The sequence below is a fragment of the Telmatherina bonti genome (assembly GCF_933228915.1).
Source record: "Telmatherina bonti genome assembly, chromosome: 8".
Taxonomy (NCBI): Eukaryota; Metazoa; Chordata; class Actinopteri; order Atheriniformes; family Telmatherinidae; genus Telmatherina; species Telmatherina bonti.
Genome location: NC_136626.1, coordinates 19,313,822 through 19,331,429, shown reverse-complemented (window position 1 = coordinate 19,331,429; position 17,608 = coordinate 19,313,822).

The following is a 17,608-nucleotide window of genomic DNA, read 5'->3' as shown; positions in this document are numbered from 1 at the left end:
AAGGATTAAAGTGCAGATCCCAATAAAATCATAAACTTTAGATTTAAAAGCAAAAAAAGTTCAATGTTATCATGCAGATTTCCTGTACAGACACATGAGAAAAGAAATGTTTTTAACCTGGATTTAATAGTGTCTACATTTGGTGAAACATTAATCTTCACTGGCAGTTGGTTCCACCTGTTTGCAGCATACAAGCCAAATGCTGCTTCTGCATGTTTAGTGTGGTCTCTGGTCTGGACTAGTTGACCTGAGTCTTTGCATCTAAGAGTTCTTCTTTGTCTAAATTGTCTGAACATATCACAGATGTATTCAGGGCCTAAATCATTGTGGGATTTGGAAACAATCAGTTGGGTTTTAAAATCTATCCTGTGACTGACTGTAGGCCAGTGTAAACATTTTAAAAATTGGTTTGATGTGTTCAGATCTATTAGTCTTTGTTAAAGGCTCTAGGAGCAGATTCTGGATGAGCTGCAGGGGTTTAATGCTGTTTTTAGGGTCAACCGTTGACCGTCACATTGTGAATTACCTAAATATGTTTCCTTTATATTTTTTTAATTGCTTCAGTTTGTGGATTACAAATTTTTTACCTGGTGGGTCACAGGTCACAGATTTTAGATGTTCCCTTGCTTTCACACATTTGTATCACATTTAGTAAGCAGACTTGTGCAGACCTTAACCAAAAGTTGTTGGATCCATCTTATTTGAATCATGCTTGTTGGACCAGAGAAACATCTTATCCTGCAGTATAGTGGCCTTCCTGGACTGGAATTGCACATCTCTGCTCTTGTTCAATCAAATAACTTAAAATAACTTGGCAGTTACAGATTTAGTTAATTTATTTGCCACCACAGACACTAGTGTGAGCACATTAATGTTAACTAGCCAAGTATACACTATAAGCACTTTGTCACAACAAGAAATGTGTCATTAGTCTAATTTTTCAATTAGTTAAACCAGAACGTCTTCTCAAATCTGTCACATATAGAGTGTGTCTCATTTGTGTGTTTGTGTATGTGTGGCTGGGGGCTGGGGGTATGAGAAAACCAGGCTACAGACAGAAATCACAGTGCCCTGCGGGATAGCCATTAAGGCACAAAACAAGGGGAGCCAAGAGGATGTCTGCACTCCAGGGATCTAATCTGGTTCCTTGGACTCTCATCAGGAAAAGACAAATTTGAAGCTCCTGATTCTTGCAAATGGCTTTACTTCACCAGTAATTAACCGTCCTTATGGTTTGGCTACTTCTGTGGCTGAATTAAGCTCATAGAAGCATTATCTCTGGTCATGTTGGCTGAAAAAGAAAAATCAGCAGGAGCTCATTTTTTGAGCTTGGCTACCTTTATTGTTTCATCTTTTTTGTTGGAAGTTTAGTAACATCCAAATCCCAATTTAGTGTAAAGGATTGTTTTCTATACATGTCAACAGAAAAAGACAAGTGAGAAATGTTTAACTTTGTTTGGTTGTGCTAACAGCTTGCCTTGGTTGTGGTCAGTTATTTGTGATTAGTTGTGAATATTGACAGTAGTTTGTGCTACACTAACGCAAGGAGTAACTTTGTTTGACTCCTGCCTTCCATGCAATTTGCCTCCTTTCATTAGCAGTATCCTCTGTTCTTGGTTCTTTGGCTTATGAACATCTGCTCAGTACTCTTTACAACAGACTTTTCACAGCCTCATTTTTTAATCTTGGTTTTGGAATCAGCCCTCTTTATCTGGAAGCTTTGAATCACTGCTTGTGAGTGAAATTAATTGCGTGTTAAGAAGAGGGGAATTAATGGCTTGCACTGAAACCTGTGGCATTGGCTGGCTTAGCTACTCAGAGATCCTACTGATCCTGCTTGTTACAGGGGCTTGGCCATTGTGGATGGTGAGATGATTGTGTGGTTTCAGCTTCTTGTCTCTGTCTCTTTTGTCTTTTAGGGGAACACAGGGATCTCTTCTTTTGACAGCCTCCATGTTCCTTTGAGGTGATATCGCAGCTGGCCCTGTTAATTTACTCAGGACTTTGTGTGACCCTGCCCCCCAGGAGGGTACTGTAAATGTGCACACACACACACGCTTAAATAGACAGAGTATAAGAGTATGTATTTGGTCATATGTAAATCTTTGTAGATCATATGTAGATCTTTAAATGAGTGCCGGTACTCATGCAAGTTTTGTGAGAAACATGTTGAAACTTAGAAACAGTATTTTCCGTGTTCTACTTGACTTTTATGAAAAGGAAACGGTATGAGTCCGGTTTACAGGTTGTCCTTGGAAATCCTGAGCATGTGTTGTCTAGCCATCTGTCTTCCCTTAAAATGCTGACTCATTAAGCTCCCCAAATACAACTGCTATACAGTTAGACAATTACTCTAAACAGCTTGGTAATGGGTTTATGGTGTCTGGAATGATGGCCTGCTAAATAAAACTACAGGATTCGCACAAAAACTTGACATGGCTGTAAATATGTATTAACCAGAAAATGGGTCTTGTGTGGGATAATTTAGACAAGACAAAGAGTGGCCCTCAGACAAAGAGGGGAGATGTGGTAAGAAAGAGGGGATTCCACTTTGCTAATGAGTTTCTCCATAGAAATGTTAAAAAGGTGGGTCTTTAGGAAGAACAGTTGTCCCGCTGGTTAGGCCTGATAAACTGTAAAGTGCAGAGGTCTAACCTCAGTGTGCCCACTGTCCATTGTTCGCATGCTAATTCATCCAGGCCCAGCAGTTATGTTTCAGAGGTTTTTTTTTTATTGTGCTACGAGGCAAGAAGGGGACAAAGTCATTATTTGGAGGAAACTCTGACAAACCAGAGAGGAGAAAGAAGCTATGTTAAATGGTAATTTTTTTAGGAGTCCTGAAGAGAAGCACCCCTTTCTAGCCACAAATAAAAATAAAACTTCTAAAGTAAGCCATTGAGGATCTGCCAATTTTCTTTAGGGTCCTTCAGCATCAAGGACCAAGAGTTCCTTCTCTGTCTCAGGAGAAGTGGTCAGTCAGATGAGATGACAATAAGACCCTTGTGTCAAGTGAACATCATATGAGGAAGCTGACATCAGAGCACATAGATCAGCCCTCTTTGCTTGTTTCGCAAGGTGTTTAAATGTAGTCGAGGGAATACCTAAAAGTAATGAACAAAAGTGTTCCAATGCAGTTTTTCTCTAGGAAAAACAAGTACCGGTGATGTTGCAGAAAACATAGTAAAATTGCATAAGAAATATGGTTAAACTGTCTTTTACTCTCTCTCTCTACATATATATATATCTCTACACACACACACACATATATATATATATATATATATATATATATATATATATATGTGTGTGTGTGTGTGTGTGTGTGTGTGTGTGTGTGTGTGTGTGTGTGTGTGTATATATATATATATACATGCATACATATATACTGTATATATGTAAGTGTCATGTGAAACATTGCCTGAAATTGTGGACTTACTTGTGCAACATAGCAGACTTCATGCCAATCCCTTCATTATCACATCTAAATGGCTGAATTAGGGGGATATCAGTGGTTTTTGTGTTGAGGAAGATGAGGACCTGGAGATTATACAACCGATTGAAATGTAAAATAGGTTTTGCAATTACCCATAACCTCAGTGCGAACCTTGCCTGAAACAATGCACCCAGTTTCAAAGGCTAAGAGGCAGGCGCATCTCTTAGAAGCCCAGCTAGATAACAAGGAGGCATCATTAAAGGTAAAGAATTGGAACAGATTTTGCCATGATATGGGGGAACAGAAGAGATCTCCCAGTTAAACACTCTTTTGAATCTACTCTAAGAGACAGAAAATATTTAGGGTAAAATGTGATACTAGGTCAGTTTGGGATTTATTCATTTTAACATCAAAGTGAAAAATGGGACTTATTTGGTAAATAAATAACATGGGTATAAATTCTCTTAACCAGTAAAGTGATACTTAGAAAAGGATTTAACAGCAAGCATAAGATTTATCTGAGAAATAGTTGAAAGCTGATCAAAGTAGGCTTGTCGTTTTGAAAAGAGAAGAAAAGTCTGGTTTTGCTTTGTCTTCTTTTAAACTATTCTCCTATTGGTGGTATCAGCTATTTGTGAAATACTTCTCCTTGACCCGTCATGTTCTGCCATTTCATGGATCTGTGAAAAGTCTGTTCAGTCTCGGACAGAGCTGGATTTAACTGTTATTTGCATGCTAATGTCTCCATTGCAATCCAGCCTAGAGAACAGATACGGGATCAGATCAACTGCTACCTTTTAAAAGAGGGCTGTGCCCCTTTTATACCAGGGAGGTCTTTTGACTGTTGAAAGTAGTGGAGCACACTGTTTCAGCCTGTGTGTTGGAGGGGTGGGGCTGAAACACACAATACAGTACATTGAGGACATCTAATCTCACCCACCTCAATTCAACCAGATGGATGGGTTTCTCTCGCTGTTTTATGTTTGCTGCTGTCCCCTTAATTCCAACTCTTATTCACTTTACTTGTCGGCACACTGACCTCAGCTTGCCCTTAACCCACTTGAGAGCGACCTCGATCCTGTTTCGAATCTGCTACACCAGCAGTCCCAGTGTGAAAGGCAGATGTGGATCATGAGCCAATCTGCTCTTTGAGGTGTTTGCAGTCTCCATCCTCTCTGTCAACACACGGTTTATCTGCCACTCTGTCACTCTCACAATAAGAGACGGCGCTCTTTTGTCTAAGAAGAGTTTAGATGAAGAAAGCAAACTCCAGATTGAGCTCAGTGGATGGCAAAAGGGGGTGGTTTGGTGTTTTATCGGCTGATGCCATTTGAGAAAGGCCTGACAGTTGGGTCTTGAGTTGCGTCCTAACAAATGCCTTTTGGAATTGCGTTTGCATGGATTTGCGTAACAGGCCTGAAGATGAGTTTTAATGAAGCGGTGGGCTCGGGTCTGTTTACATTTGGAATGAATTGTTCTGCCTGTTGATCAACACATGACAAATGTTAAGCCACTTTTATAGTGAAAGAAAGTTCTGTCTTCAAGATCCATTTTTAATTTGTTTTTTTAATATTAAAGTGCTCTTATGAGCTGCAGAAATGGAGTGTTGGAATTACAAGTTACAAAGTAAAGGATTGCAGTAATGGCATTACTTTTTTCAGTAACAAAGTAACGGATTACAACTAAAATATTGGTAAGAAAACTACTTTGTTAGACTAGAGCATTTCCCAAGCCGTGTTTGCCTGTGTGTAAACTTCTAGGTGGTGTATCTGTGCTGCTTGTGTATTTGTTTGTCTGGGCATGTTGCCATAGAGATTGATTTGAGTGATGCAGCTGCTTCTGAGAAGGACAATGGGAAATGGAGATGAAGACAGAGACAGAGAACGGGGGTTTTCAGCCAGTAACAATTTTCTTATTACTTTAGGTTTATTGCTTAAAAGGAGAAAAATAATCAGATGAAGTTCAGTCTACGCACATACTGCATGTGTCTTTCAACTAGTGCCAAGTCAATGAACAACCTGTCTAAGCATTTGTCAGCAACTCATAATGACCTCATCACAGTTTCTTTTAACTTGTTGTTTGTTGATTTTACAGCAATATATATTTTCTTACAAGAAAAGTGTTCTTTCATACAGTTCTACATGCCTTTCTGCATACATTTATACAATAAACACTATGTGGACAGGCTAAGTGATGATACGACTATGATGTTTGTCCATCTATCTACACGGTAATTTAAAAGTAGGAAAGTAAAGTAACAAGTCGGTAAGTTACTTTTCAAATGTAGTAACTAGTAAAGTCATAACGATTTTCAGAGGTAATGAGCAATCAGTAATTAATTACGTTGTTTAAGTAACTACCACAACATGGTTAAAAGCAACTAAACATATCATGCAGGAAAAAACATTCAGTTTAAACTCCTTAATTTTGATTTCAGTCACTCCTTTAAGTATATGTAGCGTCGTTTTTTAAAGACTAATAAAGATATCGCCATGTATGCGGCCAATACAATAGGATTTTCTCTGTGATACTGTCAGTTTCAACAGTGGAAGATGAAACAGTCTGAACATTCATATTTACGATAAATATGTCTTTTTAAAAATACATGGCTTTCCATGTGTTTGCTGTCAACTGAGCATGTTGGTGTTGTCAAAATAAGTACCCTATTGGTTTTCCATGACATCTTGCATTGGCATTCTTGCGGGATCAGACATATTAAACTTATAATTGTAATAAAACTGGTGAGCAGCATGTTTTTTCCTGTGGTAATTACTTGTATCACCTGGAGGCTATTAGGTTGTTATAGGAATACTGTAACTTTATGCAGCTTAACTTTATTGCTGAATTTTTGAATATGTTGAGCTTTCTCACATTCTGTGGTGATAGTGGGGATGGTGTCCTAAATTGTTGTTAAAGATCCCCTTTTTCTCAGGTTGAAAACAAAGTTGTCATTGTACATGTAATTAAATCCTTACAAGTATATTAGTTGTTAAACAAGGGATATTTTTAACTGCTTTCATCCACCACTGCTATATTTCACACAGCCATTACATGCTTAACACAATAATAACTATATTTGAAACATCACATGTTTTTAATGAAACCTGTGACTGTATAGGGGCCACAGTGCTATAACTCAGTAAATGTAGTATTTAATCTCACGCAAATAACAAATATATTGCCCAAATATGTAGTAGGACTTTTTCCATCACCATAGGGTTTTTTATTCTAAATGTAGCGAGAATAGCCTTAAAACAAACGTGAACAAAGTCTGAATGACTAAATGAAGCCATTAATGTGAAAAATCTTATGTCTGACAACGGGTTCATTTTATCCATTTTTTTTTTACTATGACTTCATTGCAATTGATTGCTAGAAAGCATTCATGGTTTACTGAAAAATTCACTTTTGAAAAAAATTGTAATTAAATACAGTGATGTCTACATCATGAGATCATGGCTATAAATTCAGATAAAGACAGACAGTCGCGCAAACGACGGTGGATACTCCCTTTCTGAAAAGCCTGAAAGCCTTTTTTAGGTGAACAATGCCTTACTTGAGAAGATGGGTGCCACTGTTTGCAAAAGGAAGCTGTGACGCAAACCACTGCCTTTAGCTTCAATGTGTGAAACACGTTAACACCTCTTAAGATCAGTGACACCTTACCTGATGTATTTGAGGAGTCTTTTGTAGCAGCAGAAGCTCTCATCCAGGCCATTCACTGTTCAGCTTTCTCACACGGTGCATCAGCTGACGTGCATTTCATAGTAACGTGACAGGCAGCGGTTTGTGAGTGTGTGTGATAACATCTGCGATAATGTGCGTTGAGATGATGAGCCGAGTCCTGTGACCCATGTGGCTACTTTATGGTCTTCCTCTGGCTATGCTCCAATTTGAGGTTCACTTCAACAGTGGCTAAAGGCAATAAGGTCTGGTCATGTGGCTGGGTGTTGTGATGCAGGCAGGCAGGAAGATGGTGGGGGCTGAGATAACAGTAAAAAAAGTAATACCACTACAGGGTCCTCTCAAACAAGAGGGCTAGTTGTTGGAATTTTATGAACTAAGGGGATGATCATAATGTGCTTTCATGCCAACGTGTTTATTGCAGAGACCAGGTGTGTGTGACAAACAGATGTTAGGAACATAGCTGCTATGAATTCATGCACAGATGTCCGTTATGTTGCAGTGCAGATAGGAAAAGCCATAAATCTGAAATAATATTAGAGCATCTTGGAACATAAAGTAAAATGAAGAGGAAACGTTCAAGACAAGAAACAGGATATCAGATCAGCAGTTTGATGTGATTGAAGAGTGCTGATGCTTTTTTTTTTACGTTTTAAGTTGGTCCATGTGATCATATATATAACACAAGGATTTTTTTTCTTTGGCTGAAGTAATGCATGAAACACGTGTTAACATCTAATAATCAATACATGCCAGACTTTTGCTGTATAACATACTTTACTTGTATATTGTTTCTCAAGTTGACTGTCTGGTCTCATATCTTCTCAGGGTGCCACATCATATTTTTGCCACTTTAATTGCACTGTTCAATTTGTGGCTTCCTGTAGCAGACATAGGCTTGCCACATGTTTATAAGGAGGCTGCAGGAACTGAAACACAGAGATGCACCTGCAGCAATTAAGCCTGACCTAAATACATGGCTGCTCCCACACACCGGGTACATGTAGATTTCTCAGAATACATTTATATATCTTTATATATCTAAAATCAGTCTGTCTACGGTTTAAAGTCTCAAATTCTTAATTGTTATGAGCCCAAAAATCATTGTGACAATGCTGCTTATACTTTAATAGGAAAGCCAGTAATAGATTTTACTTTGCACTGATAAATGTCTGTACTAGTGAAAAGCTTTAAAGTTGGTTCCTTAGTTACATACATACTATGAATGTGCAATAGTGATCAAAGGTATAACTTAACTGCTAATGTATCTGCTTACACTTTTACTCCTTTAGATTATTCTGATTGCCTTAAATAAATAATTTATCAAAGGTTAAGTTGACAGTGGAAGCAATACACACTTGTCAACTCTTAACTAGAGGTGCTAAATCTGAATTTCAAGAGCTGCTGTTCAGTGTGGTTATGGCTGGTCATAAAGCGATGATAAGTACAATTTTATATTGCAGCACATCCATACTATTGATGTAATGGCTGTTTAATGTCTGTTTCCACTTCGGGTCTAGTGTGTAAATGGGTGCTGATTGCCAAATGCAGGCCAGGTCTCTTCCCCATGGACACATCTAAAGACTAGCCTAACACAAGGGCAAGACCTGGCTGCATATACACTGTCCGTACCCACTTTTTTCTCTCCTACGGCTCCTTTATCTCCTTTCACCCATTTCTTTGTCCTGTCATTATTTTATGAGGTAGTGAGAAGATGGTCATTTTGGGTGAGAGGTGGTTGGATCACAAGGGGAGCGGAGTGTGCCGTCCATCAGACTGCCCGGCCCTCGCTGTCTCCTAATGATGATATCACTGGAGCCAGGCATGCGGCGCACACACTCATCTTGCATTGCCTCGCCTCAGGCTGCTTGTCTACCAAGCTTTGCAGGTGACTCACTGTGGCCCTGATGGAGTGTGTCACCATTGAGTCTGGTGCCTGTCGCGGTCTGGGTGTGTGTTGCGTCAGTGTGCTTTAGCACAGCTGAATGCACTGGTGAAATGGAGCATGATTTACCTGATGACCCCCATGGAGTGCATCTTCCTTATGAACTCATCTGTGACTCAACTAATAGCTAAACCTGCCATGAATTTAGCTGTGGCCTCAACACCCCTTGACTCTGTTGCAGGTTTATTGAGGCACAGCAGAGTGTGCATCACTCAGCTGGCATCTAGAGAGCAACGGATGCTGAGTAGGTGGGTGTGGGCACACACTGATGCACACAGTTGTTGATGACTTTAGGTGGGCTCATTGTGAACATCCTTTCAAGGCATATAAAGTCTGTAGATATGAATGATCACTAATAGTCTAACTTTCAGGACATGACATTGCTAATGAGTGATCAGTCTGTTTTACAGCCATCTGGTGACAAGACATTCATATGACTGCAGCTCCATGTGAGCAATATGTGTTTAAGGACTTTAAAGAACGGAATGGGAGGGATATTAGATTTAATTGAGACACACAGAAGCATATTTTACTTTAGGGCCTGATATTAACGCGTGTGTGTATATTAAATGGTCGGTTAGGATTGTGGGGTCAAAGTTCTGTGTTATTATCTAGAGTGGGTGAAGCCGCCCACCTGCTGCTGTTGGATGATGTTTATGGTCCTTATCGGGCTCCACAGCAGCCAAGTGCTACACGCACGCACACGCGCATACACACATGCTCTAAACATACTGCCCTTTTGATTGCTTTAGTGGCAGAAACTAAGAACCCACATGCACACATGCACTCATAGACACGCCACATTGCACACAAACCTCTGCCCACTTGATCACTTTAGTAGCAGAAACTGCATACAAGCTAAACAAACATGTGTTCAGACACGCACACGCATTCACATAAACACACACATTTCCTCTGGCCTCCCAGTCTTTTCCCACACTGATAGCGATCAGGAGCATGCCATAAAGCCCAATCTTCCAGGGCACAACACAGGCCCTCCTCTTCTCTCTCAGCCAACTTAGATCACTTGTGGCTTGAAGGGCTGATAAGACCGTACGGTGCCTCCCTTAACCCCCTCCAGCACCTCCTCCCCTCTCTGCCTGTCCTCAGCCATTCCTCCTCTCCCCAGTGCCGCCTTGTCTTCACCTTTCATGCCTCATCATCCTCTTGAATTATGAGATGTTTTTTCTGTACAGCTTTGCTCTATCCGTCACTGCCCGATACACATGCAGCTATGCTCCAGAATCATAGCTAAATCAATCAGCTGGCCTGACAATATTGTGGTATTTCCACATAAAACTGTGCATCACTAGCTATAACTCTCAGGTTTCCCTCATCTCATCATCACATAATCAGCATGACCCTAGCTCCAAGAAAAAAACTTTCTGCCCAGATGTGTGCCTTCCTCCTCAGAGCAGATTTCTACATTGAAATATCGCCGCTATTTCTATGATGTCATGATTTAATGTTCAATTAATGGATAACACTGGAAACTGGGATTGTAAAAACTTCTGCAAATTATTTACTGCTGTTTGAGCATGTCCAGCCCTTTGCACTTGTAAATCATCTCCCCTCCTTGACCTTTGCAGCACTATAAAGCCACACTTCCCGTGACAGGACAACTAAGTAGACTTTATGGGAGACTGCAGTGCAAGATTTCACCTGTAGATGAGATTTTTTTTTTTTTGTTCAGCAGCGGTATATCAAAAGCAATTAAAATTTCACATTGCTTTCCTTAATTAGTAAGCTCATTGCTGTTTGATTGTGTGGACAGAAAGAATAATGAACTACTATGCATAAACAATGAAGGATTTTGTTCATCGTTGATGGTGCAGATCCTCCCATGCATGGAATCAAAAGAAATGCTCACTTGTATTAATGCCTACATATATACATGTATGTCTGTATGTCTGTCTGTCTGTCTGTCTGTCTGTCTGTCTGTCTGTCTGTCTGTCTATCTATATGATAGGCTGATCTGGGAAATCTTCATGGCAGGGACTGAAGCATACGTGCGATGTATTCACTAGGAAAGAAGTCTCTGGCAATGCTGTCCCTGATTTTTTGGAGTAACATTCCTGTTCCAGAAGAGTAGAATGTTTTTTTTTTTTTTGCATCAAAAATCAGTACATTGAAAAGTCTCCTGTGTTTAATGTCAGTGATCTGACTCTCTGGGAGACGAAGTATCAGGCACGTAGGGTCCACACATACTGAGACATCAGAGATGACAGTCAGTTCATTCACAATACCAGACCAATACCTTTACAACTTCACAAATGAGGCAAATGTCCAGAGGCAATGGACACAATTGCTGGTCTCAGAATTGTATTTCCAGCAAACCAGGAACTTATTAGTGACCATTTTGTTCTTGACAGCGGGTGTTATGTACAATTCTGAACTGTATGGGTTTGGTGCGGTTACATTCAGAATTTTTTATGGCTTGAGACCAGACTTCCTGCCAGTCAACATCAACTAAAATGTTTCTCCAATTCTGGCTTGGTGGTTTTGTGAGGTAAGAGGAGAAATGGAGTTCAGGGTTCTGTTATGCATTTCATAATAATCTGTAGAGACAGCCTTCTCCACCCATGAAGTGGTGTTATTAGTCATTAAGGTAGTGCCTTTTAACTATAAAATCTCTAACTTCTAGATGTGCATATAAGTCTCCTTCTGTTGAATGGATCCAACAACCAGTGTTTTGAAGTAAGGATACATAAAAACCCTGCAGCATCGTGGCCCTTGAGGACTGGAGCTGGTTTAAAATAGTTTAGACCAGCTCCAAATAGAATAGTTTTTTTTTGTTTTTTTTTTTTGACAGACTCAGAGTTATTTATAAACAATGAATTCAACAAGGGACACTTTGAATGAGAGGATTCAATATTGTGCCAGATTTAGATTTGAATACCTGATCAATTGTGGGTGTCACATGCATTCCTAAGTACTTGAAACTGGTGGGAGACCAGCAGAACAGGAAGTGCTCAGCCATATCTGGAACAGGTTAACCACCTGTTCATCGCAAAGTTAATTTTATATCAACAAAAGATACTGAAAGACATAATAACCGTAATCAGACTGAGAACAGAAGTTTGGAGTTGCAATAGATGCACCAAAATGTTGTCTGTGTATCGAGTAATTTTGTGATCTGTTTTCCCAATGAAGATTCCAAAGATTAAAGTGTTTTGTATTCCTGTTTGTGCCAGCAGCTTAATGGCAATATCAAAAAGGAGGTTGTCAGATCTCAGTCTGTTAGACAAAACCACCGCACAAATACAACAACCAAATATGACCGTTCCACTTGGTCTGATGCCTCCTCTTTGTCAAGTGACAGCACCAGGGCCAGGTCTTTACATCATGGTTTATATGAATAATGTTGAGGAGATTCCTCATATGACAACAGTTCAGGCTGTTACCAAAACTGGTTTGGTTCTCCATGATAACATAGGGCAGAGCCATCTCCAGATGTAAAGGCAAAATTTTGGAGAGCAATTTTTGGTCAGAGTTAAGTAGAGCTATCAGCGTGTATGAATCACAGCTATCACAGTTATCCTTTTTTGAGAATAAGGGAAATGTTGGCCTCCCTGGGGGACTAAGGAAGCAACCTATTTTCAAGTGAATGACAGCAGAGGGTCTAAAAGAATACCACTAATCTCCTTATAGAATTCACATCTAAATCCATCTGGGGCTTTACCGGATGGCAAAATATTTAGCCATCTTTTTTGACAGGTTTCTTAAGGCCACTAATGTTCCAGGCACAGATTTTAATATTATATCAATCGGACATAGCCATAGGTCATTATTTACTAAAAGGGAAAGATAAAACATCAGGGATCTGATGGAGACATTTTATTCGTCTTTGTTTTCTCTGGTTTTACTCATCTTATCAAAAGACTGTGGCCACCAGCTTTCCAAGGACATATGTCATAGACATAAGAAAAATGGCCTATAGCACCCAGGTGTTGTTAGGATAATGGGAAACTTAGCACTCTTCAAATTGAAAGGCTTTTATATGTATGTATTTTATTTCATTGGTATGTGGGGTGTGTATCATCTTATTAGTGTGTAGAGCATTCAGTTTGCGGGAGTGGTGGGAGTAGAAGGGAGGGACTTGTGCAGTTATTCACTACGAACGTTTAGACTCTGACACAACATACAAAGCTGTCCAACAACTGTAATATAATGATGTTTCTTTCTCTTTTGTTTGAACAAGATGAAAAGCATTAGACGGTCAAATAAATGGCAGTGATAGTTGTACAGTTTTCACCTTTTTATACATACAGATATAATGACATATTATAACCTGCCAATTTGCAGTTTGGAACATATGAAGAAATCTTTCACTTTTTAAAACATACGCAGTGAGCCAAAGAGCTGCCTTGCCTTGCTAATTTATCAACCGTATAATCAACACAGTATTCTGTAAGTCAGACATTTTCATAAATTTTTTAAATAAATGAGGAATTTATGAAATAAATTTCATAAATTCCTCATGATATTATCAATTTTGTTCTGGAACTACATTCTCCAAGACATAACTATGTGCAGTCATTAGTCTTGAGCCAGTTTTTCCCAAAACCAAACAGTAGTGTTTTGCACTGCCACCCTTCCCAGCTCCTGATGAGTAGATTTTTTATTAAGGGGGCAGCGACAAACGTTTTCCACAGTCAACATATCCCGCTACCAAGGCCCTGCATGGGATGACAATTGGTTAGAAAAACCGATTATATGCAGATGAAGATTTACATCTACTTACCTGACAGTACATAATGGATTTAAGTTTATTACGCTTATAATAAAAATGGAATGCAACTTACAGCTACTCCAAACTGAGTTAAATACAGGATCATTTTCTGACGAACCGAAATAACCTTTGAAGGAACTACAAATATACCAATTCACCCTTTACATTTATTTAGATTTATACATTCATTTCTCATGTTGAACTAGACTACTGGAATGAGACAAGATGGGCTGGAAAAAACTGAAGAGGCTTGATGAAGAGAAGGGTCAAATAAAGAGAGTTAGTCAGCGACCACCTCAGACTGACTTTGATAAAGGAATGGGTTTGTGTGTGAGTGTGTGTCTATGATGATGGGGATTCCCAGCACCAGTCGCAGAGACAGCTATGGGAGTGTGGGAATGAGACTGAAGGCTGGCAGGCTAACAAGGTCTTCCACAGGAGGGGGAGGCCCAAACCAATATAGCACAGAGACTGCTTATTCAACCAGTAGAGAGAGCCAGGACTGTGTTTGTGTGTGTGTGTGTGTGTGTGTGTGTGTGTGTGTGTGTGTGTGTGTGTGTGTGTGTGTGTGTGTGTGTGTGTGTGTGTGTACGCACATGCATGTGCATTTGTGCTTGTGAAACTCTTGGCCACTTATCCTCCCCAGTGGTTCAGATAAATTGCACCCATCCTCAGACGTGCCAGTTGTATAACATTCACACATATACACACATTATTTTTCCTCCTGTCCTTTCCTCTTTCTTTCCCAGGGATATATGTATTTTATTTCAGTGGGGGTATTTGCCGCAGTGTGTGTTTTGATGTGCAGTGGGGAAATTTGGATGAGTTGTGGATCCAGGTTTGGCTCCTGGCTCAGACCCAGGATAGCTGCAAGAGTTTGTGTGTGACTGACTGTCCAGAGATGGTACAGTGGAGACACTATTTGGAAAGTATTTTCACTAACAGTCATGAAAGTGCTGATCACACATGATGGTGTGATTGATGCATTGTGTTGTCATAACTAGGCCTCAAAAGTGAGCACATCTTTTGTGGTTTTACTGAAATACAATTTTTTTTTATTTTTTTATTTATTTATTTATTTTTTTTCCCGTATTGCTGTTGTTACTACGAGTCAGAGATGAACAATTTACAGAAAATGTTATGGTCTGTGGGTTTTGGTTGGGGTTTTTTAGTCTTGTCATTTTGGGTTCACTTTTCTGTTTTTAATTTTGTAGTTCCTCCTAACTGAGTTTTACATTGTTTTATTTCCTGTTCATGAGCTCACCTAGTTTTGATTTTTAATCCACAACATCTGTTTCTCCTTTGATGTCTTCCTTTTAATATGATCCTTGGTATCAGTCTTTGTGTCAGTCTGTTGTGTTTCCCCAGTTCCCTTGTTGTCCCTGTTCCAGCATGCAGTCTGTCTCCAGCCTCTTCATCCTGCAATTGTATCCTCGCATATGATGCACTTGACAGAGACTGCATCTTTATCTCAGCATTAACAAACACAATGTTCATATAGTTTAGATAACTGGACTGAAATAGGAAACACACGGACATATTAATGAGGGCTACATTTCAATTAGTTGACATTTTGCTTTCGTGCATGTTTTACTACTAATTAGCATGCACAGGGCAGAAATTGAACACAAGCCTTAATTATCAACATGCATCAAAGTATTTATTTATATGTATCTGAAGTTACAGTAATGTTCAACCAGAGGGTTGTGGCTCACCCTGGCCTTTGCACCACCCATGCCAGAAGAAATTCCAAATGATTTCATCAGTGCCCTTTAAATTAGGATTAAACAACGAGGAGTCATGCATTAGACGGTTAAAATGGACGATGCAGAGTCAAGAACACTACATTATAACCATCTAATGCATGGATCAGAGTTGTTTAATCTGCTTATATGGTCCCACACTGTAAAATTTTAATAAATTTTATTTATTTATTTATTTATTTATTTTTTTATAAAACTCTAAATATGGGGTCTAGAATGGGACCTATTTTATGATGACCTTGATGTACTTTTTTTGCTAATCAACTGCTGTCAAATTACACTGTGTTTCTCTCATTCACCTGTCAAAAGCCAGCTGATCTGTATCGGTTGATTAATGCATCGCTTTGGTGACATCCCTAACGTGATTTTAACTCACCTAACTATGTGTGTGTGTATACAAAAATAATGCACGCCAATTGGCATTAGAATTATCACTGACCATGGTATAATTACCTCCGCCAAGGAGGTTATGTTAGCGTTTATATGTTTGCCTGTTTGTGTTCAAGATGACTCAAAAAGTTATTACCGGATATTCATGAAATTTTCAGGAGTCCTTGGAAATGTGAAAAGGAAAGACTGATTTAATTTTGGTGATGATCTGGATCACCATTTGGATCCAGGAACTTTTTAAAGGCCTTGGAGGAGGTTTGCGCTCTTGGAGTGCTTTTTGTATGTCACACTGAGCATGTATCAGTTACCCAGCTGATGTAAACAGTCAACAGCTGGGCGCAAAAAGAACAACACACTCCAAATTATTGAAAATCTATTAAGTTAAAAAAAATATCTGTGTCTTTTAGTTGTTATTTTGAGAGTGGAAATCCATTTATAACACTAATTCTTTTTCTTTTTTCTGAAGTTAATCAGATGCCTGGACCAACATGATCTGAACTGGTGTAAGAAACAGATTAACAGAGAACTTAAATTGATATTATATATAATGTGTCAGATTAAAGTAAATCAGACAGATGTTAGTTTCGGAAAACAAACAAGTAAATAAAGCTTATGAATCAGAGGCAATATACCACAAGGCTAAAACATTAACTCATCAGGCTTTTTTTTTTTTTTTTACATGGACTGGATTTATAGAATATATATATTAACTTTCCTCCTTTGTCTTGTGCCTCCTCTTCCTCTTTACTTGTCATTTTTTAAGTTGATCCTCTGATGGATTTGTAAACTTTACAATACATGTATGTTGAGTTGAAAGTTAAAACATCATTATCCTCCCAACACTTTTGTTTTATTCCTTTATGTAAAAGACAGTTCAGGTGTGAAAACAGTAACGAAAACAAAAAAAATTTTTTAACCATCCCCGCAAAACTGCTGTAGTACACACTAAAAGGCTGTGGGGGGTGCTATGATGATTAAAAAGTAACACTCACTAATAGAACAAGATGTGCTCGTGCGGATAAAAAGGTCATATAACATACACATAACATCTGACGTAGACTGTTCACGATATCTGCTTGTTCCTTGTTGATGGTACAGTAGTGCAACACTCTGTAGTAAAAGCAGTGCATTTTGGTGCAAAAACTGTAAACAAGCCAGGATTGTCTGGAGCAGCACCCCAACACAGTTGGTCGCTGACGCCAATATTGTTATGTTTGGCGCATATTCATCACATTGACGTCATTTCCTCCAGTTGTGCGGTTACACTGTCCTGATGAAAGACAGACGAAACCAATCCACCCTGGCAACCGCTTTCAGACATGATCAGTTTCAAGGAGGCTAATTCCCAGTTTCATATTGATGAAAGCGCCAATTGCTAAAATAATTTTGCAGTTTTATTGCAATTCAGCGCCATGTGGACGAGCCTTTAGCGTCAAGAGAATTCTATATAAACAAATTCCTCTGGATGGACGGACTTGTGAGGCTTTGTTGTTTTGTTTTGTTTAAGATTCAGTGTAACCTACAAACATAATACACAAATGAGATTTGACTGGTTTGTAAACAAAATCTGTAGTGAAATACCAAAGCAGTTTGTGTTGTGACTGATTTTAACTGTACTGACTTAAAGATAGCTGTCATTGATCTCACAACCCTGAATCTGT